This window comes from Numida meleagris, chromosome 2 (genome assembly GCF_002078875.1).
Source record: "Numida meleagris isolate 19003 breed g44 Domestic line chromosome 2, NumMel1.0, whole genome shotgun sequence".
Taxonomy (NCBI): domain Eukaryota; kingdom Metazoa; phylum Chordata; class Aves; order Galliformes; family Numididae; genus Numida; species Numida meleagris.
In genome coordinates this window covers 39010723-39030671 of record NC_034410.1, presented here as the reverse complement: position 1 = coordinate 39030671, position 19949 = coordinate 39010723, and the positions used below count along the sequence as shown (strand labels likewise).

The 19949-nt window shown below is 39.0% G+C and overlaps 1 protein-coding gene across 5 annotated transcripts in view; it reads right to left on the bottom strand.

Moving 5' to 3' along the window:
* The window catches only part of RBMS3 (RNA binding motif single stranded interacting protein 3), a 609095-nt gene extending 590344 nt beyond the window's left edge, over positions 1–18751 (bottom strand). For 3 of the 5 annotated variants that reach the window (XM_021386132.1, XM_021386134.1, XM_021386135.1), the window contains exons 1-2: positions 18300–18531; positions 16038–16106 (exon numbers count right to left, since the gene is read on the bottom strand). The gene's annotated coding sequence lies outside the window, so the exon portion shown is untranslated. Of the gene's footprint in view, positions 1–16037; positions 16107–18299; positions 18536–18700 lie in introns of those variants that run through there. The other 2 variants (XM_021386133.1, XM_021386140.1) reach the window with 2 other exon arrangements.

Sequence of the window (19949 nt, the reverse complement as noted above, 5' to 3'; positions counted from 1 at the left end):
ACATAAAGACTTTCCATATTGCTTTATGATGACTTAGTTTCTCTATTCGTTCTAGGCACCTTCAGCGAAGGACGCCAACCAAACCGTTTAATTTTGAAACTCAAGTATGTTGCAGGACCTGCACCACTTCTAAATAGGGGTATATCTATTCCTTGATGGTGCTCAGGTAGATGCTCACCTTCCCCTCAAAAGATGCCCTCACATCAGTCCTAAACTACAAAAGATTTTTTAACCATTTCCCTTGTTGGCTGTATGTTCAACATATTATGCTAGCATAATAAGATTGGCATTATATTCAACAAGTGACAAAGCATAAGTCCAAGTTGGAAGTTTAAGTTTAGTTTTCCTGTGGCTCTCAAGCCCAATCAATACTGATAGTTTAAGTATCTTCAGGGACCAAACATGAAGCTCTTGAAAAAGATCACATTGAGAGCAGTATGGGAAAAATAGTGAGAGTCAAAACTGGTTCAGCAAATGCTTCATTCTTTAGCAAAGTACTTAATTTTTAAAATAGTATTTATTCAGAGACTTACAGACTTTACTTTGTCACTGAAGGCTGACCCAAAAAATAAAGATCGTTGTAACCTTAAACATGAGGAACTCTGAAGCAGTTCTGGCACAAGAACAAGCACTTAACTGTAACATGAGAACACTTCAGTTCATGCAAACTTCCCATACCAGTCAAAAGACATGGCCTTTTATGATTTATTTCTCATACTATTTAGTGCAGCCATACCATCTGCTTTACACTCATCATTATAGGCACAATTTCACAATCATAGTTGTGCAGCAAAATCTAGTACAACCACTATTGCTTAATAAATATAGAACTTTTCAGATCCTACTTCTGGGAAATAACATCACAGAAGAAACAAGGCTGAAGAGAAGTTAGAAGATGACTCCAGACTTCAAAAACAGAAAAGCTTAAGATAAGTGTGTACTCATGTATGCAATTTAGTTATTTGAATAACAAGCTGAAATCAAAGGATGCCAGGCTATTGTACTGTGATAAAAGACTTGGGCCTGGGTGCCAGGAACTGAAAACAAGGAGCCAAAGGGCAAGGAAAGCCCTTCATTCTGCACTAGCTGCTTAAGTTGGCCTAAATAGCAAGCTTAACACTATTTTCACTTAATTTTTTTTTTTATTACTTTTCCAAAATGTGTTTTGGCACAACAGCCATAGATAAATATCAACATGGAGAAAATCATACAAACATCAGATGACAAGACAGCTCAAACATTGTTTCACTGTCAACACTTTGGCAATACATAGTTACTAGATACTAGCATCATCCTGTTCTACAAAACAGGAAACATGCATGATTGGAGCTCAGAGGTAATGTATTTATTTTGCCAAACAGTAAACAAACACTACGATTTGCATTTTCTCAGGCTTGAAGAAGCGTAAGAGCTCTTAAACAACTCCTGCAATGTCCTCTCCTGTCCAGTTTGTGCTTTTAATTGCCACCATCAAATACTGACAACATGCTTCACTCAGTAAGCTAGATAAACTCTTCCTTGCCAGGTATGTAGGGTAGGATGTAGGGGTGTACTACGCTCTGAGGGAGATAATTTTGTTGCAGTTGGATTTTCCAAAGGAATCCAAATGAAGCTTGCTGGACTACTGCACAGGGTGTCCTACTAAAAGGACTAAATAGTCTTCAGTTTTTCCCTTGTATGGTCTATTTTCTGTTCAATACAGCCACATTTCTACTGAGACCATAACATCATCTGTTTATGAATTTTGTCTACTGTTCCCATGATCTACTTCAATTGTTTGTTGGGGTCTTTCTGTGTTTTTTCTTAAGTGCAGAGCCTCTGCTGTAGGTCCTCAAATAAAGCGCGTGCAACATTGATGAAAGTCCTGCTCGTACTCCATGAAATATTCAATACATTCCTCTTGGATAGATACAAGTAGAACTTGATCTCCAAGCAGGATAAGCAAGCACTGTACTGTAGGAGACAATGGAGCTCAGTTGTTATAAGTGGCTTAGTGCTTTGCCTGGTCTCTGGAGACCGATCCAGAAGTCATTTATAGCCAGACATGGATATGGAGGTACACTGTACAATGCTGCTTGCTGTTTGCACACAAAAGTAGAGTGAAAGTAAATTCTGTGTACCTTAAGGCAAAACAGATACATTGGCATGCTTCCTCAGACTATCATTATCTTCCAGAAGTTCTGGATGGGTACATTAGAAACCTAACCAATATTTGGGCTTTCCCTTATAGAATCATAGAATTGCTCAGGTTGGAAAAGATCTTCAAGATCAACAAGTCCAACTGCAAACTAACCATACTTCCCTAACTCTAACAACCCACCACTCAATCATGTCCCTAAGCACCACATCCAAACGGTTTTTAAACACATTCAGGGATGGTGACTCCTACCTCCCAGGGGAGCCTATTCCAGTGCTTAACAACCCTTTCTGTAAAGAAGTTTTTCCTGATGTCCACCCTAAACCTCTGCTGGTGCAACTTGAGGCCATTTCCCCTTGTCTTGTCACCAGTGAGAAGAGACCAACACTGCAACCACCTTTCAGGTACTTGAAGAGAGCAATAACGTCTCCACTCAGCCTCCTCTTCCCCAGTCTAAACAGCCCTAGTTCCTTTAGTCTCTCCTCATAGGGCATATTCTCCAAGTCCTTCACAAGCCTTGTTGCCCTTCTTTGGACCTGATCCAGCACCTCAGTGTCCTTTCTGTATTGAGGTGCCAAAAACTGAACACAGTACTTCTTAATTTTACAGCCATACAATTAACAGCTGCATTTCAACCTGCGCATATGGTACAGAATTCAAATAAATGAGGTACTGTCAATTATTTTCCAGTTCAGTGCCATTCACTCCTATTAGAAAAGAACCCAACAGAACAATTCATTTTGTTGGAGTGAAGCTCTTCTTACATTGTTCATCATGACTTTTTTTTTTCCTGCTAAAGCCTACAGGATTTACAGTTTCACTACATCATCATTTCCAAAAGCTTGTTTTGTATTTTTTTCCTTCATTTTTGAAGACTTAATTCAAGTTGATATTCCTATGCATATTTTCCTCCATGATACTAATAATCACCTTTCACATGCACCATAACTAAAACAAGAAATAGTGGACTTAAGACAAAGTCTACAAAAAGCTTATATAGAATTGCCTACATTCTCTCCATTTCAGCTTTTTTCTTAGAGCAGAGTGTTTTATTTAGACTTGAATTAGAGTCCTGGTACTATATTATCACAAGTTGTTTAAAACGCCAAGGGCCTACAAATAATCTTGTCTCCCCAGCATGCAAAATATTATTACTTATTAAGAAATACCATTTAAATTCGATAGACTACTTCACAGATAATGGGACAGTCAATCTGCAGTATATTCTCTGCAGTAGAACAGTGAGGTTCTAGAGATTATGGACCTTAGGAACAATTCTTCAGTAGGATACCAAAATACTGAGAGGATACTGTAATGCCAGCTTTATTGAGTTTGTGGAAGCTAACTAATTCTGCTAGGAAAATATCAAGGTTTCTCAGTAACGGATCTCCAGATTAAAGATGATCATCAGAATGACATGGAATCTCCCGATATGTTGGGAGAAAAATAATCCTCAACCTCATGTTAAATTCAATTTCCCATGTAAGAGCTCAATTTTCATTCACTAACCATTGGGTAGCTCATTCACTGTTAATACAGAACGGCAAAACATAAAAGTGGCAGAGAATCAAACTTAAAAGTATTTCATTACTTCAGATATCAATATATCTTGACTGAACAAAAGAGAAACCACATTAAGTTTAACCATGCCAACTGCTGAATTTTGCACCTGGAGTAGGGCAGCCCTGGCTACATGTACAGACTGGTGGACAAGAGGCTGTAAAGAAGCTCAGCAGGAAGGGATCAGGGTGCTCTGGTTGATGGCAAGTTGAGTATTTGTCAACAGCATGAGCTAGTATCCAAAAGATACAATTGTACCCTGGGGATCAGCACTGCCAGTCAGGTGAGGGAAAGTACTCTCCTGCTCTGTGTGGCCTCACCGCAAGCACTGTGTGCAGGTTTGGGCACCACAATATATGAAGGACAGGAAACCATCAGAGAGCAGCCAAAGGAGGACTAAGACAACATAGGGTTCAGAGGGCAAGACATATAAGACTGGCTAAAGTCACTTGGTTTGTTTATCCCAAAGAGGAGACAGAGACGAGATCTCATCACAGCCTACAGCTCCTCACAAGGTGGATGAGAAGAGGAGGCATTGATTTTTCTGTTAATAGTGAGAGGATCTGAAGGAACAGCACGCAGCTGTGACAGGGGAGGGTCAGGTTGGGGTTAGGGAAAAGGTGGTTCACCAGAGGGCAGTGGGCATGGAACAGACTCCCCACAGCAGTGTGCACAGCCCCAAGCTGCTGGAGTTCAAGGAGCATTTGGACAACGCCCTTAGACATATGGTTTGAATTTTGGGTTGCCCTGTGTGGATCCAGGAATTGGACTCCATGATCCTTGTGGATCCCTTCTAGCTCAGGATATTCTATGACTCTAAGATATTAGCTCAGGAGACAACTAATCTATACCTTGAAACATGAGGATCAGTAAGCATCCTGATACAACAATTTTACTAGTATTCAATGGCTATTTGAGCCTATGTAGAATCTCACTGTGGACAAGCAGAGCTCAGGAAATGTTGAGGTAAAACTGTAATATTGAGATCTCTAATTAAGGAATGGTTCTTATCCAAAAACAACTCTAAAATTTAGAAAAAGGCAATCTATAAACAGCCTATATTCAAATTTGTCTTGGCCAAAGACACCAATGTTGAAGAGATAATCTCTTCACTAACAGAGTTAACCTAAATTGTATCTGTGGAGGAACTGGTCCTTATGTTCAAGAGCTATTTTCCATCAGTATTTTTTAATAATTCATACAAAGATCGCAATTTCACTGCTACAAGGTAAATACATTTTAAATTATACTACATAAAGATACTCTGAAGTTGCAGCAAACTGCCTTGTCATTCCTCACTACAAAGCAAAACTTATCTTTATAATCAAATTAGATTTTCCAGCTATTCCCAAAATCTAGCCTGCAGATCTGTTTGTTGATCCACTAACTGTTTCCTTCAGATTTGCATGGTTAATTATCAAACAGAATTATCATCATTTTTTGGCCATTGAAATAATCCACCCATCTTCATACTCTTCCACATGAAAGACAGGAAAGGTGAAAAATTTTGCAGAACATTTTGTCTGAAACTTATTTAGAAAAGGCAAACAACTCTATGCCATGAGCTCTGATCTGATAGCGTTTCTTAGCCATCTCCACAAACTAACCCTGGATCTGCCCTTGGACACAGCTCAACAACAGCTGTTTCTCCTCTGAAGGTTAGCCATACTCCTCAGCTAGTGTTTGCTCTGGAAATTGATCAACACTGTTGTTAGAACAGCTGATGGTGGATCCAGAGGTGGTCTCTTGGTTGCACTTCCTTTCCAGGTTTAAGGTTTCAGGAGTATGAGAAATGAGAGGCACAAAGAGCAGAGTCCACCACCTGTTACTTCCAAATAATAGGACAGAAGGGCAAAAGTCACCTAAAAATAACTTAAACCCTTTTGCTCCCACCTACCTTCCCATATTAAAAAAAAACCTGCAATCTGAAGGAAGTAGGGAAAAAGCAGTAGTGTACATAGACTTCAACTTGCCATGCTGATTATATTTTGCATCAAATTGATTGCACTAGCCAGAAAGCAGCATCTAAAAAAGAAAATCCTCTATGAACTGTTCATTCCAAGAACAATCTTTCTTACTTTAAATTCAATTAAGCTGAATTACTAACAATTGTCAGAATCTGATCTGCTGGCAGCTTTTATCTTTTTAGATGTCATAGCAAAGTCAAAATCAGGAAATCTACATTTCAAAATATCAAATGACACATTTGATAAAATATACGGTGGAATGTTAGTCTGTGAAATTCTTTACCAATCTTTGTTTTTGTCAGCATGGGCACATCAGGGATACAGTGACAGTGTAACACAAAGACCCGACTGTGAAGTTATGTGGCATTTCAAATAATATTGTCAGTAACTTACCTGACCAGGTATGATCTTTGAGAAAAGTCAGAAATAATGTGTCAGGTACAGCAAGGAGATACGCTTCCTTAAGAAAAGTTCCAAATTCAATTGATCCAATAAAGAATTTTGTTAGACTTAAATGGTTAGCTGTGTGAACAACACAACTAACAAAGCCTGTTGGTGAACATACATGCCTCCTGTAGGTGTTTTACTTGAATTGAATTATTCCTTAAGCTCTGGTATGAGCTCATCCCTTAACCTGAAAATCTGCACAGGGAAAAAAAGCTTAGCCTCATTCCTGAAAGAGCACAGACACCAACCACTAAGACCTCTGCATTACTGCTAGGAAATCCATAGCATCATTGTCCCTTGTGAGTTGCAAGGTGTCTAATGAGGGGAGATCTCACACTTACCTTTTATGAGACACAACTATCTTCTCTTCTACTTTGCTCTTACAGTTCATGTATAAACTTGTGCCCTTTCCATGCTTCACCAAATTTGGTGAAAATAGGCCAAGCAAGTTGGGAGCAGTCAAGATTCACAGAGGGAATATCAATAAGCTTAATTTGCTAAGATAAAAATAGCCAAAGAGTTATGGAAAGAACATTCCAGTGAGTTCTCAGTTTTGAAGTGGGAGTTTCGAGAAGAGGTAGGACAACTTCTGGTGACAACAGTTAATACGACACAGGGAAATTTTTGACTGTATTAATTTTAAATGAGGTCTCCATAAAAAGACTGAAAACAATAGGATTCTAAGTGTTACAAAATTCTACCAGGTTAAAAAAATAGCTCTCAGTGACAAAGTATAACTGACAGACACATTTCTGGAAGCTTTATGTATACAGAAGTCGTCACAAATGTTATTACTTTCCCTCAGCCCAGCACACAGTTGTCTTTGCAAACTGCAGCAAACCAAGCATATATTTAGCATAGCTAAATACATGTATGTAGCTAAATAAATAACTTTATATTTGTCATCAGAAATAATTACCTAATAAATAAATAGAACAACAAGCTAGGTAGTCTAGGAAAAAATCCTATTATGACAGCTGTTTAGAAATATCTTTTAAAAAAAAAAGCCTTTATTGTATGCTCATTTTAAGATTAACCAGGTTATACGTGGAGTCCTTAGAACCTCAGCTTGAAAGTCCAATAAAATACCAATGGTATCCCTGACCTTGACTAACAAAGAGAAGGAAACCATTATATTTTCCTCCAACACTTGAAGAGGAAAAAAATACAGTATCGTATCTACAAAGAGTCCTTGTGCTTCCATAAAGATTGAACCTAACATTTAAGGTTTAAATAACATAAATAGAATAAATGTCTAAAATTTGAATACTGGATGATTATTAAGATAGTGCACCTATGGGAAACTGACTAGGGTGTTGTAATGCTATAATATGATGGCAACTACAGCAATAATAGTGGGGTGGCAAAGTCCTAGGCTGTAGCAAATGAGGATAAGCCCAAACACGGCAGCTTTGGACACAGAAACAAAGGAAGAAAATTTGCTTACCTTTGGAAGGCCTCAGGTAGGCAGAGATCTCCAGCAAGATACGCTTGCCTCCATTGCCAACCCTTAAATGAGGTCTGGGAGGGGGTGGGTCCTGGCTCCATCCCTTCCAGTCACTCAGGTGCACTGCTTGCGCCTGAGCTCCCCCTGGTTGGCCCTGCCTTCCTACCAGGTGCTCAATCACTGGTTCAAGGCATGACTCACCATTTCCACTACCGGTGTGGAGAATGAAAATCAGTGAACAGAACTGTTAGGCAAAGAGGCTCTTTTAAAAAAATATATATATAACCATACAAATAGTATATTAGATTAAAAAGTCTTGAAAAATTTAACTTAGTTTACTAAGATTTAGATTCCTAACTTCTGCAAAGCTCTCCAGACAACAATTGTAATACTAGATTCATGTAGCTGTTGTGTAATGTAAACTAATGCCTAAATCTCATGTCTTGTTAGATTTTTAAATGTATGTCTGTATGTGAACATAAGCGGATGTAGACATTAGAAATAATCCACAGGTAAGTCTAGAGGCACAAGTTACACAGATTGCAGAGGACAGTTAACTTGTATTTTGTCATTTACACCAATCCCTGAACCATAAGCCCTGCTTTCAAACAGAAGTTCTCATTTATTTCTGAAGAGAAACAACAGCTAACAGTACTGCAGGATGAAGGCAACTAATGCTATTGGATAGACTGAAGTGTTTCTCCATAGGCAGTATGAGGAAAAATGGAGGTAGGCCTTACTGCTATTTTTAGCCCTCCAAGTGAAGGTGTTCATCCCGCTTGCAGCTTACGATTCAGCCTTACATTAAATTAAACAGGCTGGTTGGTAATTTTCCCAACCCAACAAGTATCACAGCTGTATGAGCAAACTTTGAATAATGCCATGTACATTCATTCATTCCACTACTGACCTCAAGAAAACAGTTTCCTTTGAGTTCCCTGCTTATTTTACTTAGCCCTCCTTAACAGAGGCTTACCCAAAGCATCATGCCAGAAGCAGCAGCCCACAGATTGCACTGAGGAAGCCTCAAACTTTAGAATCAATCACTTGGTTTCCAGCGAACCGAAAAGAGCAAGAAATCTCTAACAAAGAAATGACAAAGTGCTATCAGAGGTGAAACAAGAAAACCAGTAACCACTAGTCTGCACTGCACTTGAGTTGGCTGCCTACTATTTGGGTCAGTCTTATTAATAGGCAAAGTAACACAAAGCTGTGATTTACATAACAGCACATATACTATGTATGTAATAACAGCAAACTTGGAATACTGACCAGATACTGATTTTTTTCCCAAAAAAATCCTTCAGCAAACTTAACAATGTACTAATTTCTTTAAACTTCATGCCTCCCAATAAGATTTTGACTATCTAAACTTTCTTCCACAAGCTTTCAACTCAAACTCGGTTTTAATGAATCATCTAAGGACATTCAGCAAGTCTGTCTGATAGTGTGTAAAGAAATCCTTAAAAGGAATTCATTTTACTTAATTCCACGCATTTTATGAGCTTACTCAAAGACTATTTAATAAAAACAAACAACTACAACAAAAAGTAGGACCAAAGTGCTATGACAACTGACCTCAACTGTTGTAAACTTGTTATGATGTATGGTATAGAGGTATGAATACTTTTGAGAACATATATTATAAGGAAGTATTTAGGAATTTTATACTCACAATTTATTGCAAAACTGACAAACTTCCCTCACTAACTCTGATCAAACCCACTAAATTCTGCTACACTCCCTTCGGTTATGTGCCAAGTACCAGGAGGCAGTAACATATTTCTGTGGCTTGGGCTATCTTGCCCACTTTTGGAAAATTGCTGTTATCCCATCTGACCTTTATAAAAGGTTTAACCATAGTAGTTGGACCAAGTCATTCTCAGTAAGATGAACAGACTGGCACAGCTCAAGCCTAGGTCAATAGTGAAGAAGTGTTGTTGCCATTTGACAGCTGTTCAGTGACTTCTGGGAACATTGTTGGTGTTCTCAGTACATTTTTCAGTGGGTAGGCACTTCAACTAATGTTTCCTGCAACAGTTTGCAGTGCTCAGCAGAAAGGCAAATGGCTGAGTCATGAGATAGTGACGTTCTCAATACTGACTTTTTTCAAGTCATACTTGAGGCACTAAAGAAAGACAAAAACAAACATACCAACAAAGGAGATCCAGAACAGCTGAACACAAGAATCTTTATAGTATCCGAAATCAGGTATCATCCGCTAGTTAAGAAAAATCACTTTGCAGAAAGGATCTTCTGAGCCGTTGCTAACAAGTGCGTCACTAACCTTCGCGTTCAGGTAACGTGACAAACGCCATAAAGGAAACTCACCTATCTCCCTACTCTAGTAAGTGAGCACCTCTTATTTCTGATACAAGCAGGCTGCAACAATCCCAGTTACTATTATTACTGCTGCTTGAACCATTTCAACTGCTACTAGCAGCCATAGCCAGCATGGCTTCTGAAAACTCTATAAACACTCTACAGTCAGGTACTGAGTGATTGAGGATAAAATTCATTTTGGCCTCACGTACTGAGGAAGAAGCTACTGAACTAGTGTCTACATAAAATTATCTTCTTATCAGACTGAATATTAGGAAAAGTTTCTTCACCAGAAGGTGGTCAAGCACTGGAACAGGCTCCCCAGAGCACTGGTGATAGCCACAAGCTGTCAGAGTTGAAGAATTTTGACAGTGTTCTCAGACATACGGTTTGAATTTTGGGTATCCAGCACAGAGGCAGAAGTTGAACTCCATGACCCCCGTGGGTCCCTTCCAGCTGGGTTTTTCTATGATTATCATCAAGATGTTACTGCTCCAACCTGTGCAGGAAGAATACAAGGCTAAAACCAAGTCAAAGGGAAGAGAAAGGGAAGACTGGAAAGAGACTGGCACTAATAATGAAGAGAAAGCAAGGAAGATAGAAGTTACATATACTGAAATCTCAGATATGAAATTCAATGAAGCAGCTACCATAGTAAGTTGAAATATATATTCCTTCTTCTGGATTGGAATTTCTATTATCTTAGTTATGAAGAAACTGCACAATAAATTACCACATTCTATGGCAGAAACAGCCTATTTTAAAATTCAGATTCTACACTGAATGGTTATCAACATCCCTGTCTGTTCCAAGTCCCAAGAAAGCTGCTAACCATTGGGTACTAAAATGTACTAATCTCTATGTTTAAAGAGCAGGATATTAACATAAAAAAACCACATTCTGACCTTAATTAAGGTACTGATGCTGAGTTCAGCAAGGGACAAAGCTTTGACTACCTACAAGCAAGCAAGAAGCTTGTGTTGCCAACACCAGAAAGCCAGAGCAGTAACTCTGAAAGAAAATCAGCAAAGCCAGACAGAGTAGTGTTATGGAAGTTTAGCTGAAAATGCTCCAGTCCCTTGGCCCATTGGACATCATTTTATTTTCTGTATTTTTGCTTCATTAGCTCAAACTAATGTTTTCCTAATAGAGATGAGGTGGGGAAAGATGCTGAAGTGTTCTATATCATTTTTAAATGGTATTTAAGGTACCAATTTTTCTGCAGGCTCATTTAGCACACAGTACTAAAAAAAAATCCTGTTTATATAATTTTAGAATGTAAGATAATCTAACCATCTCTAAATTCTAGCAATACTTTGCAAGCAAACTGTAATATTGGCCTGAAAGTGCCAGCTAACAGTGGGGACCAAGTGACTGGTCTCTCTTGACAAACTCTCTCATATGCTCACAAGCAAAGAAAGATTCTCCCTCATTCAGAGGGAAGGTATTACTGTTAAAACTGCTTCTAGGGATAGCTGAACTGCAGTACTGAGTGCTTTGTGTCACACTCTGGCTGCACACCTCTGGTTCCAAACAAGAGACAGGGCATCCCATACATAGATATGTCACCACTATGAGGCAGTGTGCTATGGCTGCCATCTCACTCAGCAAGAGCAACATCACATTAGATATCAGGCATGATGATATGACTGATTAAGTGCCACTTTCTCCTTCATTTTCATCAGCAGTAAGCACAAACAGTCTTCAGAGTACCACATAAAGACTAAACTCACTTCAGAGTTTTTCCTCAAAATTGCTACAGAATTTGTCACACATCAAGAGATGTCACTAGCCAAGAAAGGCAGCATAGGTAATATTAGCTCATTAGCATACATTTGTATCTTCTCCTTGATTCCATCCTTCAAGCAAGTTTAATGCATCTGGAGCCAGTAAGGTCTAACACAGCTCCTTGGATGCCAGTTCAGAATTTGAGACTCAGTTTGGCTTCCCTGCTCACTCTCAATCCTCTAATTAAATAGATTAATTCCTTGGCTTCAAAAAGATCAACCTTTTAGACTACTGGCTTCTTATTCTGACATTGAGAAAGTGGAGTGCTTGAAAAAAATCTAGCTTGAAGCAGGTAGTAATGTGTCTTTCCCAGTGCAGTCAGGAGGAACCTCTTAATCAAGTTTTAAAGATGCCTCCCCTGTAGCATGACACTTTTCCAGGCTCAAGGGGCAGGATAAAAAACTCTGAACAGTTTCACATCAAAAAAACCCAAGCACACAAATTTCACATGCCTATGAGAGTGATTAGTTAATAGGAACTTATTTAAAACTTTCCCCAGATAGAGTATTTGAATTAGATAAACATATTTCAGCTCATCCAATACAAAATATAGGCATGTCTAGGTAGTACAAAGTAGAATAATTCAGTAAGAGGAATCTGTTGTTTTCAGTGACTCAAGGACCCCACCTGTGGAACCCTTCCAGATCTCTCACCCAATGGGCCTTCAAACTTCACACAGACAGAGGAAATGAAAAAAGAAGAACTGGAGGAGAAAAAGAGGAAATCAATTTAACTTTAACATTTCTTAGATGCATCAAAGGTCTAAGTCATGTAGCTCTATTAGATTTCTATGTGGATTCTTGTAAGATATGTGGAAAAGCCTTCACTGAGTTCCCTGCATGAGGCTGAAGAAAATGCAGATAATATGAACTTTAATCTTTTTCTTTCTTCAAAATCCAACTTCAGAAAAAAAATGTTTATGTAAACTATTTATAGATTCTGGCAAGTTGCAAGACTGAATATGAATCTCTGATCCAGTACAAATATTTTGCCACTTTCAGCTCATGAGAGTGCACCGCAGTACTGAGGTCTCCTAAACTGAACCACAGCACAGCTTCACATCTCCCCAGTTGGTACTGGCATTTGTAATATCTCTGAGGAAAGTTTATAAGCTTACTAAACCCAAAACACAGGAGACAAAAGCTTACAATAAACAAGGATGAAAAAGAGAAGATTAGAGTGCAAATGGCAAAGGAAGGTGAGATTAAAACACATGGGGTACAACACAGGTGGAAGAGAATTACCACAGGCACGACTTAACACATTACAACTTTTTTCCCCCTGCAGGTCCTGGATGGTCTAGACATCCTTTCAAAGAACATTCCTGGTAGTTAATCCTTCATCTCTACTAGTGATCTGACAGGGTTGTAAAGCTACAAACAATCTTTATTAGGTACTTATCTTTTCTCTCCCACCTCAGAAAGGAAAACAAGTGCATAGAATGTAACATGCATTTCATATGATTTGTTATGATCATCTCCTGACTTAGGAATGCATCTCCCATTAAGCTTAATAAGCAATTGCAAACATGCAGAAAGAGGGAACCATCATTACCGTTTCAGTCTTGTGCATGCTAGTAGAACTCCATGTGTACATATTGCTAATGTGACTCTTGTCTTATTGAATGCGTTTCAGGAGATTTTTTTAAAATCAACAACATATGCACTTTTCCTTGTGATTCCCCCAGGATAGGGTATGCAATTACCAGTAGAAGAAATTAACATTCTCCCCACATATTCTTCACCTCCTCCTGACCAAAAATGAAAATCTGAAGCTCAAGAAGAGAGAGGAAAAAAGTACATGGAAATCTCAGCAAGCAGGAAGAGCACACTGTTATACAGATGCGACAAAGAAGATCGTTACAGTTCCCAGAGAAAAATATTAAGAGAACTGTTCAGGATAATGAAACAGGTAATGAACTCCATGAAGCATTTAGCCATCTTCTTTTCCATCCCAATTTGAATATAAATGAAATTCATAGTTTTTCTGGCTTTAGTTTTCACAATCAAGTCTCAACTCATTGGAAGCTTTCCCTCCCTTGGCATATACAAACTCCTTTAAAAGAAAAAAGGAGAAACAGCAGCAGTAAAGGTAGAAAGACACTGGAAAACAGCAAAAGTAGAGATTTGGGGAAAGCAACTTCAACATCATCAGTACTGAACAAACCCACATTTTGAAAGAGGAAGTTGCTTTAGTGGAAATATAGTATCTTACATTTAAAGTCAGTCATGTGATTGTCTGTAGTCAGGAAAGGGCTAGCTTTGATAAAACAACAGAAATACTGAATAACAAATATGAAAAAAATGTATGAAAAATTGTATGAAAAAATAATTTACAATATTTAGTGATAGTAAGGAAACAATAACAGTTTCCTATCTTTGGTTTCAGTTTGTAACAAGTTTCTCTGCATATTTCCTAGAATCATAGAATTGTTTAGGTTGAAAGGAACCTTAAAGATCTTCTACATAGTTCCAACCTCCTGCCACCGGTAGGGTTGCCACCCACCATATCACGTTGCCCACAGCCACATTCAATCTGGCCTTGAACGCATCCAGGGAAAGGGCATTCACAGCTTCTCTGGGCAGCCTGTGCCAGTGCCTCACCACCCTCTAAGTAAAAATATTCCTCCTAATATCTAACCTAAATCTCCCCTTTTCTAGCTCAAAGCCATTCCCTCTTATCCTTTCACTATCACATCATATAAAAAGTCAACCCCCCTCCTATTTATAAGCTCTCTTCAAGTACTGGAAGCCCCAGTAAAGCCTCCCAAGAGCTTTCTCTTCTCCAAGCTTCTCTTCGTAGGAGAGGCCCTCCAGCCCTCCAACCAATTTTGTGGCCCTCCTCTGGACCTGCTCCAACGGCTCCTTATCTTTCTTGTGCTGGGACGCCCAGGCCTGGACACAGTAATCAAGATGGGCCTCATGAGGGCAGAGCAGAAGGACCCAACCCCCTCCCTCTCCCTCCTGGCTCCCCCCCTTTTGATACAGCTGACCTTCCAGGCTGCAAGTGCACACATTCATTTCGCAACTTATTTGTTCTAAGTAGTGGAAAAATATCTGAGGGAGGGAAGGCATGTGGTAAAACCACAACTTCACACATTACCAGTATCCAGCTATAAAAACCATCACTGACAGTGCATGAGAGAGAATTTACCCATTGTACCTGCAGTTGGGCTGGCCTACCCTGCCAGCAGCTAACCATTGTCACAACTGTTTTCCAAAGTTCAGCCAATCAATCTTCACTTTCAGACAAATACATGTTTCCTTTTGCTCAGGTGACATACTGTATCTGCCTTCCAGCCTCCACTTTTGAACTCAACTATTATCCAATATTATCCAATTATTCTGGAGAAATTCCCTAGAGGTGTGGGATAGGTCCCAAACCATCATTACATTCCCAGATCTTTGTTCTGGTTCCCTTTTTGTCTACGTCTTGAGCTATATAAATGTGTTTAACACTATCATTCTTTTTACTATTGTATCTTCTTTTATGCACACTGAAGACTTTAAGCCTCCCCATCCAGATAACATGCCTCACAAAAACAGACTTTTGAAGAAATATGTACTTGAACTTCACCTCACAAATCACACTTTCAGACTATCACACTTCTTTTGCTTCATTGACACACTATAGCTGCCTCTTTGCCTCCACCTTTTGACCACTAACAGTAGCAGAGTCCTCTGGAGATATGGAGGTCCTAACCCATCATTTAATTCCCAGGTCATTGTCCTGGTTACACTTTTGTCTAGGTCTCAAGCCAACCAAACACATTTAATATTAGCAGACATGACAGTATTTTACTGCACACAGAATTCTTCCATGTTCTGCATGTAAATATCATGCTTCACATGAACCATGTTCCACAGAAGATATACTTCAAAAGTCTGCCATCTAATCTTCACATTCAGACCTTTGGGCTGATTTTCCCCCTTTCCCAGAAGTAACCATTATCAAATCTTTTCCGGAGGAAATATAAGACAGGTCCTAATCCATAATGAGATTCCTCAGATGTTCTTCATCTCTCTTTGTCTAGACCTTGAATCATGTAAATGCACTTCATATGAGCAGGCTAGAAATCCATTTAATGCAAAGGTATGTATTCTGGGCCCCTCATCCAAATATCATGATTCACACAAGCCATTTTCCACACAATTGCATTAGAAGAGTCACAGCTGTACAAGGCCTCTTCATAAGCATCAACTGCATCTAACAGTTTGCCATATAATGTCCTGCAACCTTCTCAGATCAGCATGACCTACACATGGGTAAACACAGGTAGATAATTCTCCCCAGACTCCTCATAGATTCATTTTAAAAGGAAGCATATGTCAACCAGAGTTTCATATCCATTTTGACAAGGGCAAATTACCTGATGGGGCTGTGAACTGGACCATCTGCTGTAGGAAGGAGCACTTGAAGTCTTGTTGGCTGTAGTTCTCTGCAAAATAAAAGATTGATATCTCAAATATTCACCAACATGTACAATACCTTCAATTTCTACCATGTAAACTACCATGGTAAAAAAAAAAATCTCAAGAAACTACAAATATGATACAGTAAATCAGAGGTGAAAGAAGTTTGCTGGATTGCTACCAACGCCCTTTAGCCTTGGACCTCAGAATCCCAATTTTCACCTCAACTTCTGCATATCACCTAGACCATAAATTTAATGCTGAACTCTAACATAAACCTGGGCTGCAAAGCACCATCTTTCAGCCACGTAATTCATTCAGCTTTAAGCAAACATGCTCTAAGTTCTAATTGATTTCAGAAACTCACCATTGAAGAGGTTTGCCTGCTTGCTTTGAGAAGTTGCATCTTTATTTTTCCCAAAACTCAATAGCGATGTTTCATTCTAGACTTCATACAGATTACAAGTAAGCTATTTTTAACTCATAGAAAACGAAGCAGATGTGTTCTTTCAGGATCCCTCCACTTCTCTCAGAAGTGAAACTCTGATATTTTAAAATATGCTATAAAATATACTAGTTACTTACCAACCCTTCTTGTAAGAAAAATAGTCTTTATGAGTAATCCCTGTACTTCTTTCCTCCATGTCAATATACTTTTTGAAAGCACAAAGAAAAAGACCACGCCATGGACTTCTATATCCATATTTTGTGAGTCATATACAGATCTTATAATCAAACCGCCTTTGACAGCACAGAGGAATCAAAGCAATATGAGAGCTATCAGAATACCAATGGTGATTTTAATATATGTTACCCATAGTTCAGAAGTGGGTTAGACTAGCAGCTTCTACATCATTTACTCGTAGTTTAGGTTGGAGCTTAGCAAGACACAGAGCTCCCCTAAATCCACTCCTTATTTACATGCAAGTTTAGCGCCAAAAAAATAAACTACCTATTCATCAGATTTGCACTCATATAGGCTGTCCGGACATGAGACGCTAGCTTATCAGCACACTGGGTCAACAAGAAGATTATAACATGATAATAATGGGTCAGATTCATATTTGAACCATATGGATAAATCATACTTAAAGCAAGCAAGATAATCCATTTAAAATTTACATGGCAATGTAGCATATTTCTGTAGTATAAAAATAAATAGCATATGGCTTTCAACACTCGAGGATATAGTACATTTCTATGCCAGTTATAACCACTAGGGCTTTTACATCATTACTTATTCTAGAGCTGATGTGTCATTCCTGCTAATGAGAAACAGCCACTGCTGTAATTGTGCTTTTGTATTAGTCTATCAGAAAATAGTTATTTTACAAGTTTAATTATTAGCATTACTGTATAGTGTATTTAACTTCTAACGGACACCCTTAGAAGGATAAGCATTTTTAATGAATGGTTATACCCTGCAACAGAATATCCCTTTTGATAAAAACTTCAGAAGAGAAAACGCACACAATGTTGATTTCAGCTTTATGAGAATTTATGAAAACTATCTTCTTCTACTTCAGAAGAAAGATTGGTGAATCCATGAATAATAAGTTGAGTAACAAGATAGCTGAAATCTTTCAGTTTCAAGGACATCTCCAAGAAAGATGTCCCACAGAGAAACAGTATCATAATATTACAAAGGAACAGAAGAACCCTTTCCAGGCTAGGTGGCCGATGTATACCTTAAAGATAAGGGCACAGGATCACTTTTTTTTTTTTTCCTACCTTTGCAAACATGACAAGAGCCCCAGAAATTGTTAGATGTTAACCTTCCATTTGATTAAGAGGCAAGCACTTAAAAATGCCAATAAAAACAGTAGTATGAAAGATCTAACCACAGCATTTATTTCCTCTCTGCCCACACTTCCTTTCCCCACCTCTCCCCCACTATCCCTTGCATGATCTAAAGCAACCAAATAAGTCACAGCAAAAAGGCTTGTAGTACCCCCACACACAAGCTTCCATATGAGATTATTTTGAACAGATTATGAAAAAGTTTGGGAAATATTTCATTCTGTGCTTCTTTCCAAGCTTTATCAGTCTACAGGAAAAGCTTTAAGGCTAGACAATACCCTCAGGCTATCTCAGATGTTAGAGCTCCTGAAACAGGTGACAAAAAATATTACAAATTCATACACGTGAACAAACTCCAAGCATGTGCACGCACACACTCCTGCTTCCCTAAAATCAGCAGGGATTAGCCAGCCACTTACCTCTAGGAGCTTGGCCGTTCTATGCCTAGCAGCCAAGATCAGAAGCTACAGCATAAGCTCTGCTGGATGAATAGCTTCTGGATGCAGCACGTGCTATAAAAGAGACCTCAAGGCATAACGTTTTCACAAGGCATTTTAACAGGGAGAGCCTGAGCTGCACTTAGCCCTTTAAACCTCTTCCTCTACTTCAGGGAAAACCACCTTCCTCACCGCTCTCCCTTTCAAGAAACAAAGAAAACATATGTAGAATATTTAAAGACTTCCTGCTCATAAACCTGCTCTCCGGCCTTGTAGAGCTCCCTGACAGCATCATTTGAAACATCTAAATCAAGCTGCAATCCACTCTCCCAGGACTTACAGAAAGTCCCTATACTAAACTAATTTTACAGCCAGACATCTACCTTCCCAGCTCCCTCCTGCTCCCCACAAACATTCTCTCAGCCATACATACATCCAAAAACTACTCCCCTCCCCAGCTAGTAAAAACTAATTAGGCTGATGGTTCCAATCACCTGCTTGTCCAAGCTGTTCTAATGTTCTCACCTCCTCTCCTAATTCCCCCAACCTGTGAAGGGGGTAAACATGCACAGATGCAGGTGACTACCAGTCGCTCTACGAGACCAATAAGCTTCTACTGAAAACTTTAGAAACCTGAGATAGTTTTCACAGCAGAGTGTACTTCTGAAAGCAATAAAGATGCTACTTAGACATATGGCTTTTGGCATCTGAGCTGGGAGTTATGGGGAAAAAAATAAAAAATGAGACAAGGTAGTGTGTTGCATGCTGCTGTAGTCTTTCAGGCAGTAGTCTGCTGAAAGAAGAAAATCTGCTGGGGGCTTCCTTTCAGGTGCAACACGTTTGGCAATCACATAGATGGATCCAAGCCTGAGCACGAGCAGTGCTGATGAAGCACCAGGCTGCCCCCAAATCCCAGGGAGAGTAGAAACAAACCATTTTTCATAGCAGTGAAGTGGTACAGATAAAAGAAGAGAAAATGACGTAGCAGATGTGCAAAACTGATGTGTTTATGCACAGCACTCAGGAAAACAGTTTTCTCAGAAGATTCATGCTACTGAACACAGTACACACTATAGCCAAAAGCCAGAAAGAAGCTTCTAGCTGAATACTGGTAAATCTGAGTAGGGCTTAACAGGGGAGCACCTGAAATCATGTTTTTATTCCTATCTTGAGTTGAGGTTGTTAATGACCATGTGCAGTGCAAGCCAAGATTACATGCAGTCCATAAGTACCTTTCATCCAGTCAAGGAAAGTTTAACTGTAAGGCCAAATTTCAAAATTAGGAAAGAAATGCAGAACACAAAGAAAACGATGCTTGTAGCTTTACTCCAACAATATTACAGAAGAAAAAAAAGAATAAATATTCTGATAATGACAAAGTTCGTAACCTGTCCTACAGCCAAATAACCCTGCAAAGGCTTCTGATGGGCATTGCAGTTCATCCCATTTGTTTTGAAAAAGCATGTTAAGATGCCTGGAAACATCCATCTCACTACAGAGAGAGCAGCTACTTTAATTGAGACACCTAACTTTGAATGGCCAATGTTAGGTGAAATTAAATCAACCCACGCTCCTTGTTCTCCTTCTTGCTAAGGGATCCAGCAATTTGTCCTTTTCTAGGGTTCAAAGGGT